The sequence below is a fragment of the Pongo pygmaeus genome, chromosome 5 (genome assembly GCF_028885625.2).
Source record: "Pongo pygmaeus isolate AG05252 chromosome 5, NHGRI_mPonPyg2-v2.0_pri, whole genome shotgun sequence".
Classification (NCBI taxonomy): domain Eukaryota; kingdom Metazoa; phylum Chordata; class Mammalia; order Primates; family Hominidae; genus Pongo; species Pongo pygmaeus.
The window spans coordinates 13,605,561-13,622,062 of record NC_072378.2 but is presented as its reverse complement, the minus strand read 5'-3'; the positions used below and the strand labels follow the sequence as shown (position 1 = coordinate 13,622,062).

General features: G+C 35.7%; 1 protein-coding gene and 1 non-coding gene across 2 annotated transcripts in view; one reads left to right on the top strand and one right to left on the bottom strand.

Moving 5' to 3' along the window:
• The window catches only part of RANBP9 (RAN binding protein 9), a 92,010-nt gene that overhangs the window by 27,279 nt on the left and 48,229 nt on the right, over window positions 1-16,502 (top strand). The window lies entirely within an intron of this gene.
• On the bottom strand, window positions 5,269-5,329 carry LOC129039749 (U7 small nuclear RNA). The gene has a single exon (XR_008503452.1). It is a non-coding gene; the product is annotated as a U7 small nuclear RNA (small nuclear RNA).

Sequence of the window (16,502 nt, the reverse complement as noted above, 5' to 3'; positions counted from 1 at the left end):
TTGGAAGAACAACTGTAGTAATTGAGGTTACTGGTGAGGGAATATCTAAATGGACCATTTTAGTTCAGGCTGGGTAGGGAAAAAATGAAATCAGTATGGAGCTGATATACTCAGACAAAATGAGAGATTTATATATTGCTGTTTTTAGTGAGTTTTAAGGAGATGCAGAGGGATTTCTGAGGTGGATTTGCTGCATTTGGCTAAGTTTAGGGCATAACCATGGAAGACAAGAGAAGGAAGTCTTTATCAGAGAGGCTTTTTTGGTCTGTTTTGTTTACTGCTATATCCATGGTGTGCAGAACAATGCCAGACACAAAATAGGTGCTGCATAAATATGTTAACTGAGTAGAGGTGGGTAGGGATAATAACATCTTTTCTTTTGTAATCCCCTAGCACTTGCTGTGCATAGTACAGAGTATAGATAGTCAGTATTTATGGAATGAACAGAATGTGAGTCTTGGATTTTGGATATGTTCTTTACCTACATTTTGAAACCATCAAGAATGGTAGGAGCCATATTTTTGGTGGAGAGAAAAAGTGGTTATTTAAGAAGGTATGAAATATGGGAAAAGTGACCTAGAGATATATAACCATCATGTTTCTCAGATTATTCTTGAGGTGGTTATCTTTAGTGCAGTTTAAATCCCAAATCACCCTTACCTCTTACTCTGTCAGTTATTTTATACTTAACAAGTATAGGTAGTTTTTTTGTTGTTTTTTTTCAAGAAATTTTTTTTCCAATTACAAGGTAATGCATTCTTAATGCAAAAGGGAAAATCAAATAACTCCTGTGAAATAGAAAAAAACATAACATATTTTTAAAAGCATATACAGTCCTACCACCCGGATTAATGGCAGTTGACATTTTGGAGTATATTCTCTCCAGCTTTTTTTCTCTATTAAAACTGCTTTCAACATTAGTCTGAGAAAGAAAAATTGGTTTAAGATGTATTTGAGTCACATGAGAGATTAAAAAGATATTATTCTCATGGGTACCAGTTCTTATACTTTAATATAAATTTAATTGAAAATTCAGGGAGAAAATTTCATTTTAATGTCTTAAAGGCACCCATGTCATATAACTTTAAGATTGTATAGTTTTGTCCTGATGAATATATTACTTGAAATCATATTTCAGTTTTTCAGAACCAGGAAAACAGTTTATAACCATTCTGTTTATGTTTATCTCAGATATATTGAGTTATTGATCTTTGCCTATTGCTAGAATCACTTAGGTTGATTAACATTCCAAGATAAGGAGAAATGATCTGTTGGTCCTAGACCTTTTGGCTTTGTGGATGATTTGGTAGTCTGGATAGTTTTTTGGAGGAGTGGTTGAAATGTTTTAAAATGGTTGCTGAGAAGTAATTGTTGTCAGATGGAAAAACAGATTGGTTAAGAGTTGAGATTCATCCCAGTGATTCTTTATGATTTGTATAGTACAGAATCTAGCAAGTTTTCCTCCCCAACATTTACAGACATACAGAAGACAGAGTTAATACAGTGAATACCCTTGTACACACCACCTAGATTTTAGAATTAAGATTTTGCTATATTTACTTTATTACAGGTCCGTTCGTCCACACCCCATCTATTTAAAATGCATTTCAAAGTGAGTTCGTGAGTTGCAGAGTTTCCAAATCAGTTTTAAAGTCTCTCATTTTATACTTCTTTTTTCTTATTCTGAGAATCTTTGATTCTAGTGATATTAACATATTTATTTGCTTTAGCCTAGAATATCTTGTTACATTTCCAAATTAAAATACCAGTAATTTGGGAGGCAGAGGTGGGTGGGTCACCTGAGGTCAGGAGTTTTGAGACCAGCCTGGCCAACATGGCGAAACCCTGTCTCTACTAGTAACAAAAATTAGCTGGGCCTGGTGGTGGGCACCTGAAATCCCAGTGACTCGGGAGGCTGAGGCTGGAGAATCGCTTGAACCCAGGAGGCGGAGGTTGCATTGAGCCAAGATCGTGCCATTGCACTGCAGACTGAGCAACAAGAGCGAAACTTCATCAATTAAAAAAAAAAAAAAAAATCCGTATTAAGAACATTGAATACTGTATGTTTTTTTGCAGTCTTTTTTTTTTTTTAAATTTTGCTTCAGTCTTTAGAATATATCCCATTAGGGATGGATATTCAAAATACTGTGTTTTAAAGTCACTTGAAGTAATTCTTTTTTCTGTATTTCTGCCACCAACTTGATATATACTAGTTTCACTTATTTAAAATTATCTTCCATTCTTAGGGACTGATTTTTAAATTTTTGTTTTAATTAAGTAAAACACTTACATTGTTTCAAAGTAAGACTGTTGAAGAAGGCACTTGGCCCAGGCGCGGTGGCTCACGCCTGTAATCCCAGCACTTTGGGAGGCTGAGGTGTGAGGATCACCTGAGGTCAGGAGTTCGAGACCAGCCTGCCCAATGTGGCGAAACCCCATCTCTACTAAAAATACAAAAATTAACCAGGTGTGGTGGCACATGCCTGTAATCCCAGCTACTACTCAGGAGGCTGAGGCAGGAGAATCGCTTGAGCCCGGGAGGTGGAGGTTGCAGTGAGCCAAGATTGCTCCAGTGCACTCTGGCCTGGGTGACAGCATGACTCTCTCTCAAAAAAAAAAGGAAAGAAGGCACTTCACAGAAGGTTCATGTCATCCTTTTTTTCTTCCCCCCTCAGGTAACCATTTTCATTAGTTCTTGGTTTATTCTTTTATTATTTCCTTTTGAAAATGGCCAGAATCTACAATGAACTCAAACAAATTTACAAGAAAAAAAACAAACAACCCCATCAAAAAGTGGGTGAAGGACATGAACAGACACTTCTCAAAAGAAGACATTTATGCAGCCAAAAAACACATGAAAAAATGCTCACCATCACTGGCCATCAGAGAAATGCAAGTCAAAACCACAATGAGATACCATCTCACACCAGTTAGAATGGCAATCATTAAAAAGTCAGGAAACAACAGGTGCTGGAGAGGATGTGGAGAAATAGGAACACTTTTACACTGTTGGTGGGACTGTAAACTAGTTCAACCATTGTGGAAGTCAGTGTGGCGATTCCTCAGGGATCTAGAACTAGAAATACTATTTGACCCAGCCATCCCATTACTGGGTATATACCCAAAGGACTATAAATCATGCTGCTATAAAGACACATGCACACATATGTTTATTGTGGCACTATTCACAATAGCAAAGACTTGGAACCAACCCAAATGTCCAACAATGATAGACTGGATTAAGAAAATGTGGCACATATACACCATGGAATACTGTGCAGCCATAAAAAAGGATGAGTTCATGTCCTTTGTAGGGACATGGATGAAATTGGAAATCATCATTCTCAGTAAACTATCGTAAGGACAAAAAACCAAACACTGCATGTTCTCACTCATAGGTGGGAATTGAACAATGAAAACACATGGACACAGGAAGGGGAACATCACACTCTGGGGACTGTTGTGGGGTGGGGGGAAGGGGGAGGGATAGCATTAGGAGATATACCTAATGCTAAATGACGAGTTAATGAGTGCAGCACACCAGCATTGCACATGTATACATATGTAACTAACCTGCACATTGTGCACATGTACCCTAAAACTTAAAGTATAATAATAATAAAATAAATAATAAAATAAAATATAATAAAAAATAAAAAAAAATGGGAGTAAATATGCCATCGAAAAGTTTGAAGAGGTATCACAAATAGCTGATGACACTAGTTGGCTGTAGGTAGAGGAAGTGGTTAAATGGGGATGGGAGTGAAAGGAAACTTGAAACATTTTTGTTGCTTTTGAATTTTTTTATTTTATCTATTTTGTTTGCTCTTTTTTTTTTTTTTTTTGAGAGGTTTGGTATGTTTTTACATTGAGAGAGGTACATTTATACTAATACTTATAGTCCCCTTCTTTTAAGGTACTCCTGTATTGTGAGCAATAATGAAATTAGCTAGTAACCTCTTCAGCACCTTTTCTTCCGTTTCCCTAGTGTCTGTGGGTTTTTTTGCACTTAAAATGTATTGTTGATTAATGTGCAGTGAAATACATTTTTTTCAGTGTATAGTTGTGAGTTTTGACAAATAGAATTACATAACAACCATCCCAAACTCTCTCTTGTTGCCCCTTTATCTCAAACCCTCCTCCCACCCCTAACTCCTCACAACCACTGATCTGTCTTCTGTCCCTATAGTTTTGCCTTTTGAAGCCAGAATGTTATATAAATGTAACCTTTTGAGAATGGCTATTTTGTTATCACTTAGCATGATGCATGTGATACTCATCCAGGTAGTTGAGTGTATCAGTAGGTCATTGCTTTTTCTGTAAACTCTCTTTTTTGTTAATTGTTTTATATCTGTATTTTATGAGCATATAACATTTGCATACACTACACTGTTATCTTTATTCTGATCACTTAGTGTTAATTTTAAATTATATTCAATACTCATCATCAGACCTTATCCCAAGGATACTTTGAGGATTTTTTGGTTATCTGAAACTCACATTCTACAAGTGAGCTCATGGGAACAATATTCTTTTAAGTCCTTTCGGTTCAAACTATTTGCTTGTGACCATTGTACTCATTATATTTGAAGCTTTGATTGGATGTAAAATCCCTGGCTCATGTTTTCTTTCTTTCTTTTCTGCTTTTTTTTCTGAGACAGACTCTCACTTAGTTGCCCAGGTTGGAGGGCTGTGGCACAATCGTGGCTCACTGCAGCCTCAACCTCCTGGGGCCAAGCGATCCTCCTGCCTCAGCCTCCTGAGTAGCTGGGACTACAGGTGCGCACCACTATGCTCGGCTAACTTTATTTATTTATTTTTTTTATTTTTGTTGGGACAGGGTCCCATTGTGTTGCTCAGGCTGGTCTTGAACTCCTGGGCTCAAGTGATGATCTTCCCACCTCAGCTTCCCAAAGTGCTGGGATTACACACATGAGCCACTGTACCCAGCCACGTTTTTTTATGAGCTCCATGGACATTTTCAAAGTCTTCAGATGTTTTTTTCTTACAAGAAATTTGGTCATTTGCCTGGTTACCTGAAAGATTTTTCTTTTTCTTTAAAGAACCATTACTTGACTATGTCTTGGTGTTGATCTTGGTATGGTCTTAAGAAGTAGGTTCAAGTGTTTTATTTCAGAAAAGTTTTTTCATATGATGGTTTTCACTATTTGTTATGTTCCATTACATGGGTTTGTTTTTTAGGGACTCTAATTATGAATGTATATGGGATCTTCTTTGACTAACTTCTTTTATTATTTTATTTTTTTGAAGGGTTTTTGGTAAAAACTGGAAAGCCTGCCAGAGAAATTCTAAAGGAGCTGTAACACTTGACTAACTTCGTTATTTTGAAAATTTCCTCCATTCTCTTTCCTCTTTTCTTGTGGGGTCTGTTATTTTGTGTTCCATTTAGCTTGTCTTTATTTCTGAAATAATTTTCCTTTTTTTCTTGTAATTCTTATGTAAATAAGAACACTATTTTTTGACCATTTATATTAAAAATTGGAGACTTCCTATGAAAAAGTCTTGAACCTCCAGTGTAAATTTTAAGTTACAGCACTTGTGAAGAGAAATATTGTTGAAAAACAAAACAGTAAAACACATCTCAGTCTCCATGGTTTTATAGGTACATCTCATTTGGTACAAGTAGAACCTGTAATGTTTATAGAATTGAAATGTAAATCAGTTTCTTCTGAACTTATTTGTGTGATTTAAAGTTGCTACTTTTTATTGTTTATTAATCTTATAGGGATATGTTGAAAAACAAGATTTTAAATATGGATTAAAATATAAATAATTTTATTAACCAAAAATGTTAGTTTATTAGAAACATAAACAATTTCGTGTCTATTGGGTGAAAAGTAGAATATGTTGTTTTATGCATATGATAGATTATTTTCCTTAACATTTAACACCATAACAGTTTAACAAGTCAGGAAACCAAGTTATTTTGTGTTTTGTTGTTGTTGTAGTAGTTAACTACAGATGGAATTATTTGACAAAGAATTGTCAGAGGAACTCTCAAACTAATAGGCTTTTCTTGTTTTTAGAGCCTTATTGTCTTAATTATTAAAAGGCAGGATAAATGAATAGGTACTTTGAAGGCCATCTTAGTAAATATAGCCAGGCCTTAATATAAAGTATTGTATATTTATATAGCTCTTCGAGAGGTAATGGGGGAAAGATGCAGCTGAAGAAAGATGCAGCTTGATGTATATTATTGTGAACTTTCCGAAGGCAAGAAATAATTTCTGTTTTCCATGATTCTTTATGCTTTGGGAAGAATGTGGTAGAGAAGGTGCAGTGTAGAGAGAGAGATAAGTAGCTGCTTTACTGTCAACATAGAATTAGAATTGAAACAAATTTTTTTTTTAATCACAGATGATAAAGCAGAATGTTCTAGGTTTGAATTGTAATATTGAAAAAGGATTTCTGTTTTCTGTTACTTTAGTTTTAAGTTTCTTACCTCAGTTCCATTGGTGCATGCAGATAATCATCTGGTGATTAATATTTCACTTTGCAATATTTTGAGCATGCATATACTTAAATTTATTTTGTATATTAATAGTGGCTATTCTAAGAATGTAGGTGTTGGATACAGTGTGGTAAAGTCTGGGCAGCTGCAGGGGGATATGAGAATAAGGCTTAGAAGGAAGCATTTTATTATACTCACGGGTCTCAGGGAGGGTCACTGCATGCCACCCAGGGGAAGCAACAGGTTTTAGTCAGGATGCAGAAGACAGGAACCACGGAAAAGTCCAGGCCAGAGTATTGGGATTTCTTGGGAAAGGCAAGGGAGGGCAGAGTAAACAGTTGAGGATTGATGAGTTTGGATGATTCCTGCAGGCTTTGAGCTGTAGAGGTGGTCTCTAGTTGCCTGGTACCTGACTCTGGAATGATTTAGGGCAGGAAATACTGGCTTCGTATGTGAGCGTTAGATAAGGAGGTGGATTTGGCTGTAGACTCAGGATTGGTTGGTTTGTATATGGAAGACATGCTCCGGTGAGCCCTCTTATCTCTAAGAAAGCACTAGCCCTGGCCTGCAAGCTTTTTAAGAAGCCAAAACATAATAAAATATAGTAAATAAGAAACATGTTTTAAATACAGTGGCCAGCTGAAGTTCTGTTTACCTTGTCAAATAATTTCTGTGTTAATAATCTTTGAGAACCATAGCTTTCTCAACAATTGCTTTCCTTTTGGTTCTTCATTATTTTTTATAAGTTCTCATTTCTTTTAGATAGTGATTGCCTTTTTTAAACCCTGAAATACGTCTCAAGTATGTAACCTGATAGAAATATTTTCACAGGAGCATCTGTAATTGTTGCTTGTTTTCTGAGATAAGGTCTCACTCTGTTGCCCAGGCTGGAGTACAGTGACGTGATCACTGTTCACTGCAGCCTTGAACTCCTGGACTTAGGTGATCTCCCACCTCAGCTTCTTGAGTAGCTGGCACTACGGGCACATACCACTATGCCTGGCTAATTTTTTATATTTTATGTAGAGACGGGGTTTTGCCTTGTTGCCCAGGCTAGTTTCGAACTACTGGGCTCAAGTGATCCACCCACCTCAGCCTCCTAAAGTGCTGGGATTATAGGCTTGAGCCACCACACCTGGCCTGCAGTTGTTGATGGAATGTTTTTGGTTTGATTTTATAGCACTACTATGTGAATCACCAGTTGGTATATATCACTTTTAATATTATTTCACTTATGATGGTTGAAAGATGTTAAAGTTTGTTCTTTCACATGAGAAAAAAATGGGAATATGTTCATAAGCTTAAATGTTTAAGATTGGTAACTTGTGAGTTATAGACAAGTGCCCTGAGTTTCTTAATATAAATAGATATACGTATACTAGTGTATCTTGCTGTAGTAACTAACTTTTGGTGCTCTTAAGTCTTATTATATTCATAATGCCATTTGGCAGAAATAAAACATTTTATTTCAAAGGTATTAAGTAATTTTTAGGTCTTGTAAGATTAAAAAAAAGATCCCTCTTACTGTGTCAGTAACTTATACATGAGTAAACTATTCAGAATTCGAAATTATAAAATTTGAGTCTTCCTGTCCATGAACATAGGCTATTTTTCTATTTATTTAGCTTTTCTTTGATTATTTCAGCAGTTTTATAGTTCTCATGATATCAATTTTGTTAATATTTTGTTAGGTTTATGCCTAAGTATTTCCTTTTTGTTGGTGCTAGTATAAGTGGTATTGTGTGTTTAAAATTCCAGTTCACTGCTGGTGCGTAGGAAATTGAGTTCTGCATATTAACCTTGTATCCTGCCACCTTGCTATGATTGCTTATTTTTTCCAAGAGGTTTTTTCTGTCAATTCTTTGATACTGTCTGCATAAACAATCTTTTCAGCTACAGAAGTAGGTTTATTTTTTCTTTCTCAATCTATATACCTTTTATTTCCTTTTCTTGTCTCATTGCATTAGCTAGGACTTCCCCTATGATGTTGAATAAGAGCCGTAAAAGGAAACATCTCTGCCTTTTTCCTGGTCTTAAAGAGAAAGTGTCTAGTTTCTAGCCATTAAGTATGATACTAATTGTAGGTTTTTTGTAGATGTTCTTTATTAAGTTGAGGAAGCTCCTCATCTATTCCTAGTTTACTGAGAGTTTTTATCAAGAATGGTGTTGGATTTTGTCAGATGCATTTTCTGCATCTATTGGTCTGATCATGTGATTTTTCTTCTTTAGCTTCTTGAGGTGATTGATTACATTGTTTTTTTTTAATGTTGAGCCAGCCTTGCATACCTGGGATAAATCCCACTTAGTCTTGGTGTATAGTTCTTTTTTTAAAATTTTAATTTAATTTATTTATTTTAATATCCAGACTTCAAGGAGGTATAGTTCTTTTATACCTTGTTGGATTTGATTTGCTAATACTTTATTGAGGATATTTGCATCTGTGTTCATAAGAGATATTTGTCTGTAGTTTTCCCTTCTTGTAATGTCTTTATTTGGTTTTGGCATTAGGGTAATGTTAGACTCAGAATGACTTAGAAAGTGTACCCTCTGAATGTATTTTCTGGAAAAGATTGGAGACAGTTGTGTTGTTTCTTCCTTACATGTTTGGTTGGAATTACCCTGAAGCCATCTGGGCCCAGTGTTTGTTTTTTTTTTTTTTTGGAAGGTTATTAATTGTTACTATTATTTTTTTCTGAGTATATGTTTTTATTTAGCTTTTACAAACAATAACCACAATAAAAAAAAAGAATGAATGCAGATAACTTTTGAACACAATATATCGTACACCCTTATTGGATATATTCTGAGGACAAACATTATGCAACAAATATTCTTGAATTTTATTTAATAGATTTATTATGGGTGTGCTTTCTACTATTGGGTATCATTGCTTCTAGGCTCTTTCAATGGATGGAGTTTGACACTACAATTCGATCTAGTTACCAGAGTTCTTCCTCTTCTTTCTCATTTCTGTAAAGGTTATTAATTATTGATTTAATTTTTTAATCTATAGAGGTGTATTCAGATTTTCATTTTCTCCTTGTGTGAGTTTTGATAAATTATATCTTTCAAGGAATTGCCTTGAAATCCATTTCATCTAAATAATCAAATTTGTGGGCATAAAGTTAGTTATAAATGTTTCTTTAATACTTTTTTAATGTCTGAGATCAGTATTGATATTATTATTGATAATAATAGTTTCTTATGTCTTTGATTTTGGTATTAATAATTTGTGGGTTTTTTTTGTTGGTTATCCTGGCTAGAGGTTTATCAATTTTACTGATCTTTTCAGAGAACTGGCCTTTAATTTTGTTGATTTTTATTTTATTTTTTTAACTTTTATTGCTATCTCTATTTCTCATTTCTTCTTCTTTCTCTAGGTTTGTATTTATTGCTCCAGTTTCCTAAGGCGGAAAGTTAAATTATTGATTTTAGATCACCATTACATTGAGTGTTATAAATTTCTCTGTAGGCACTGCTTTCACTGCATCCCACAAATTTTGATAAGTTGTTTTCATTTAGTTCAAAATATTTTTAAATTTCTCTTTAGACTTCTTTGACTGATGTGTTATTTTAGAATGTGTTGTTTAATCTCCAGATATTTGGGGATTTTCCAGCTATCTTTCTTTTATTGATTTCTAGTTTAATTCCATTAAAGTCTGAGAGCATAGTTTGTATGACTTTAGTTAAGGTGTGTCTTTCTTATGTCCCAGAATGTGTTCTGTTTTGGTGAATGTTTTTGTGAACTTAAGAAGAATATGTATTCTGTGGTTATTGGATAAAGTATATTATAAATGTCAATGAAATCCAGTTGATGGATGATACTTTTTAGTTTGACTATATGTTTACTGGTTTTCTGCCTGCTGTGTCTGCCAATTATTGATATAGGGGTGTTGATGTTTTCAGTTATAGCTGTGGAGTTAACTGCTGCTTCTCGTAGCTCTATCAGTTTTTGTCTCACATCTTTTGACACTTTGTTGTTAGGCTCAGACACATTAAGTGTGGCTGACTGCCACACTCAAGTTACTACTTGAGACTGTCACTGAGACAGTTACTAGTGTTACTACTTGAGACCATCATTATGAGACTGAATCAAGGGGGACAGACATAGAAATGAAAACTTAGGACAAAGGTAACTATTTTAAAGTAAGGGTAACATGGGGAAGGAGAAGAGAGAAGAGAAGAAGAAAAGGACTCCCTGCTTTTAGTGAGCAAAGGCAGCTGCCTGAGACTCTACAGCCCTTAGTATTTATTGGGTAGAAAGAGCAGGGAGGAGGAGGTAATGATTGGTCAGCTGCTTGATTGATCACAGGTTCACATTATTGCTAACAGGCTTCAGTTATGCCTAATCATAAGAAACACTTGTGCCTGGGTGGTGGCTGCCTTCAGCATTCCTTCTGGGCAGCAGACACAGTTTGTCAGTTTGCCAACATTCTGCTTTTATGAGAAACAGTTTGCTGTTTACACATATAGCCTCCAGTAGTATACTGAGTTGATCACGACCCTCAACAATTAAGGATTGTTATATCTTGTTTGATAATTGATCCTTGATCATTATGTACTATTCCTGTTTTTCTCTGATAATTTTCCTTGTTCTGAATTCTGCTTTGTTAGAAATTAATATAACTAGTCCAGCTGCCTTTTATCAGTGTTGGCATTGTATGTATTTCTCCATCCCTTTAACCTATCTGTGTCTTTATATTTAGAGTGAGTTTCTTGTAGACAACATATATTTGGGTCTTTTTGTTCACTCTTGTCAGTTCTGTCTTAATTGGTATATTTAGACGATTCACATTGAAAGTATTGTTAAAGTTGGATTTTAGTGTCTGCCATATTTGTTTCTTACTCATTATACTTGTTCCTTGTTGCTTATTTTAAAATGTACTTTGTTTTTTGGAGACAAGGTCTCCCTCTGTCACCCAGGCTGGAGTGCAGTGGCGTGATCTCGGCTCACTGCAGCCTTGACTTCCTGGACTCAAGTGATGCTCCCACTTCAGGTTCCCAAGTGGCTAGAACTACAAGGGCACACCACCACACCTGGCTAATTTTTTGTATTCTTTATAGAAATGGGATTTTGCCATGTAGGCCAGGCTGGTCTCGAACTCCTGGGCTCAAGTGATCCTCCTGCCTCGGCCTTCCGAAGGGATTACAGGCATGAGCTACTTGCCTAGCTCATTGTCTGATTTTAATTGAGCATTGTATATTATTCCATTTTTCTTTTCTATTTAAAATACCAATTGAACTTCTTTAAAAAGATTTTTTAATAGTTTCCCTTAGAGCTCATCTAAGTTCATTTTTAAATACCACTTAACACTGCTTCACACATAGTGCAGGTAACTTAGAATATAACCAACTCCTCCCTCCTGTCCGTTATAGCATTGCTGTTATTCATTTCACTTATCCATAAACAGCAGTTACCCAAGATATTGTTACTATTTTGAATACTTATCTATGTGATCAATTAAGATTAAGAAAAATAAAAGAGTGTATCTTCATTTATTCCTTCTTGGACTCTCCCTTTCTTCATAAGGATTCTATTTTCTCACCTATATCATTTTCCTTTTCCCTGAAGAGCTTGTAAAACATTTCTTGCAAGGCAAGTTTGTTGGCCACAAGTTCCCTCTATTTTTGTCTGAGAAAGTCTTTATTTTTCTTTCACTTCTGAGGGATAATTTCTCTGGATGCTGAATCCTAGCTTGGTGGGTTTTTTTCCCAACAGTTAAATATTTCACTCCACTCTCTTCTTGCTTACATGATTTCTGAAGAGAAATCTGATATAATTCTTATTCTTCTTTCATATAAGGTGAGTGTTTTGTTTTGTTTTTTCCCCCTGATTTCTTTCAAGACTTACTCTTTGTCTTTGACCTAGGTTTGAAGATGAGGTGTTGATGTTTTGATGTTTATCCTGTTTAGTGTTCTCTGAGCTTTCTGGATTTGGGGTTTGGGGGATCTGTCGTTAATTTTGGAAAATTATCAACCATCATTACTTCAAATACTTCATTTTCTTTGTTTCTTCTCCTTCTAGCATTACTATTATGAATATTTTTCACCTTTTATAGTTGTCCTACATTCTCAAATACCATGTTCCATTTTTTCAAGCTCACTGATTGTTGTTTTTTTTTTTGTCTGCTGATTGCTCGTCAAAGGCATTCTTTATTTGTGTTAATGTTTTTTATTTCTAGCATTTTGTTTTGATTCTTTCTTATAGACCTTAGCATTTTAATGAGTTATTTAAAATGTCCAGTTTGATCATTCAAAATCTACCTTATCTGAGTTTGGTTTCGATGCTTGCTTTGTCTCTTCAGATCTTTTCCTTGCCTGTTACATGCCTTGCAATTTTTTGTTGATATCTGGACATGGCTTATTGAGTAGTAGAAACTCAGGTAAACAGGTGTTTAATGTGAGATTTTAGGTTTATCTGGCTAGGAGTTAGGCTGTGTTTAATGTTCACTAGGTATTTATATTGTTTGTAGGTATAAGACATTTCATTTTCCTCTACTTTCCTGGTTTCTGTCTTGTTTTGAGTTTCCTTAGAAACTTTTATTAATTAAAGTATATTTCTTGTAATTTTCTCAGTTGTAATCTGTTATATTGGAGCCCTGTTTAGTAGAGAGGAGAAGTGTTCTATAATCATATGATGAAATCTGTTGGGTTTTTTAGTGGACCAGAGTTCCTGAACGGACCTTCAAAAGAATTTCTTAAGCCTTTTTTCCCCCTCCTCTCAGGCAGGTTAGAGGGGGCTGGAATTATTGCTCTTCCTCTAGGTCAGATTTCAAAATGGTTACTTTTCCCTTTTCCCTACTCAAAATGGAGGGGATTTTACTCTAATAAAAACCAGGTGGAGCTCCTTTTCTCACCTATATTCTCCCTTAAGACTGAGCCCTCACGAGTTAAAGCTCAGGTTAGTTCACTCTCAGTCTCCAGCAGTTTGCTAATTACTTTTAAAGTGTTCCTTCCAGTTATTGGCTCCAGAGTAAATATAGCTCCATATGTCTATATTCACATGTTTCTTCAGTTTTTCCGGACGTGTTGTGACCTGTGAACTCAGTTTTCCAGTGCATCTAAGAGTAGTTGATTTTCAGTTGTTCTGCTTTTTTCTTGTGAGGATGGGAGTGATGACTTCCAAGCTGTTTACGTAATAGAGCAGAACAAAGATGTTGTCTTTATTTTTTTAATGAGAGTTGTATTGAGATGTATAATTCATGTACATATTAACCCTTTAAAAATGCACAATTTGGTAATTTTTACTATATTCACGGAGTTATGCAACCCTTACTATTTAATTTTTAAACATTTTTGTCACCTGAAAAAGGAACCCCAAAACACTCACTCCTCCCAGTTCCAGGAAGCAACTAACTATTTTGTTTTTATGGATTTACTTATTCTGGATGTTTCATATAAATGGAATAATACAAAATGTGACCTCTTGTTTCTGACTTCTTTATCTTAACATAATGTTTTAAAGGTTGATCTATGCTGTATCATATATCAATACTCCATTCCTTTTTGTTGCAAAATTAATATTCCATTGTATTAATATATCACATTTTGTTTATCCATTAGTGGAAACACTTTTTGACTGTTATGAATATTGCTGTTATGAACAATTGTGTAACATTATAGTATGGCTATGTGTTTTCATTTTTATTGCAGAAAATGGGAGTGTAATTTCTGGGTCATAGATACCCTATGATTAACTTTTTGAGGAGCTGCCAGACTGTTTTCCAAAGTGGCTATACCATTTTACTTACTACCAGCTATGATAGTTGCAGTTTCTCCACATTCTTGTCAACACATATCTTCTTGATTCTAGCCATCCTAGTGTATGTAAAATGGAGCTCATTGTGTCTTTTGATTTGCATCTCTAATTACTAATGATTAACATAGTTTTACTTGCTTATTGGACATTTATACATCTTCGAAGAAATGTCTATTCAGATCCTTTGCCCATCGTTTTAGTAGGGTTTTCCTTTTATTGAGCTGTAAGAGTTCTTTATATATACTGGAAAAAGGTACCCTATCAGATATATGATTTGCATATATTTTCTGCCATTTTGTGCATTGTCTTTTAGTTTCCTTGACAGTATCCTTTAAATCACAAAAATTTTAAATTTTATGAAGTCTAGTTAGTCTATTTTTTCTTTCTTTTTTCTTTTTTTTTTGAGATGGAATCTTGCTCTGTCTCCCAGGCTGGAGTGCAGTGGTGTGATCTTGGCTAACTGCAAGCTCCGCCTGCTGGGTTCACACCATTCTCCTGCCTCAGCCTCCCAAGTAGCTGGGACTACAGGCGCCCGCCACCACGCCCGGCTAATTCTGTTTTTGTATTTTTAGTAGAGACGGGGTTTCACCGTGTTAGCCAGGATGGTCTCGATTTCCTGACCTCGTGATCTGCCTGCCTCAGCCTCCCAAAGTGCTGGGATTACAGGCGTGAGCCACCGCACCTGGCCTAGTTTGTCTATTTTTTCTTATGTTTCTTCTGCTTCTGATGTCATATCTAAGAGACCATTGTCTTAAGCCACTATCACAAAGACTTACATCAGTGTTTTCATCTAAGAGTTTCATAGTTTTAGCTCTTCAGTTAGCTCTCTAATCCATTTTGTGTTAATTTTTATATATGGTGTGAGATAGGGATCCAGCTGCATTCTTTTTGAAAATATTGTTTTATTTTTGAGACAGAATCTTGCTCTGTCACCCAGGCCAGAGTGCAGTGGCACAATCTCAGTTCACTGCAACCTCCGCCTGCCAGGCTCAAGCAATTCTAATGCCTCAGCCTCCCGAGAAGCTGGGACTACAGGCATGTGCCACTGCACCTGGCTAATTTTTGTATTTTTAGTAGAGATGGGCTTTTGCTATGTCAGCTAGGCTGGTCTTGAACTCCTGACTTCAAGTGATCCACCCACCACCTTGGCCGTTCAAAGTGCGGGGATTATAGACTTGAGCCACCATGCTGGACCTCAGCTACATTCATTTGCATGTGTATGTTTTCCCAGTACCATTTGTTGGGGAAAAAAAAAAAAAAACGTTTCTTTCCCCACTGGATTGTTTTTTCCTGCTTGTCAAAAATCAGTTCAACCAGATGCTGTGGCTCACGCTTGTAATCCCAACACTTTGGGAGGCCAAGGTGGGCAGTATTGCTTGAGCCCAGGAGTTTGAGACTAGCCTGGGCAACATGGAGAAACCCTGTCTGTACAAAAAATGCAGAAAAAAAGTTAGCCAGGCATGGTGGCATGCAACTGTAGTCTCAGCTACTCGGGGGCTGAGGTGTGAGGATCACCTAATCAGGGGAGAAAAAAGGCTGCAGTAAGCTGTGATCATGCCGCTGCACTCCAGCCTGGTTAAAGTGAGACCTTACTTGTCGCAAAACGACAACAACAAAATTAATTGATGATAAATATAAGAGTTAGTTTCTGAAATCTCAATTCTATGGCATTGATCTCTATGTCTGTTTTTAAGCCAGCAACACATTCTCTTGGTTACTGTAGCTTTTTATTGAGTTTTAAAATTGGAACGTGTGAGTCTTCTGACTTTGTTCTTCTTTTTCAAGATTATTTTGGCTCTACTGGGCCCTTGCATTTGTGTATGATTTCAGGATCAGTTTGTCAATTTCTGCAGCAAAGCAAGTTAGGATTTTGATAGGGTTTGTGTTGAATCTCTAGATTAATTTGGGGAGTATTGCTATTTTAACAGCATTTAGTCTTCAAATCCATTAATATGGCATGGGGAGTCTTTCCGTTTACTTAGGAGTTCTTTCATTTTTTCAACAATGTCGTTTTTAGCGTTCAGGTTTCGCACTTCTTTTGTTATATTTATTCCTAAGTATTCTTTTTTTTATGCTGTTCCAAATGAAAGTGTTTTCTTAAATTCATTTTCAAATTATTTCTAGTGTGTAGAAATACAACTGATTTTTGCATATTAATCTTGTATCTTGTAGTCTTGTTGAACTTGATTACTTTTAACAATTTTGGGGGAGGAGATTCTTTAGGATTTTCTATATACAAAATTGTGCCATCTGACAATAGAGGATGCTTAT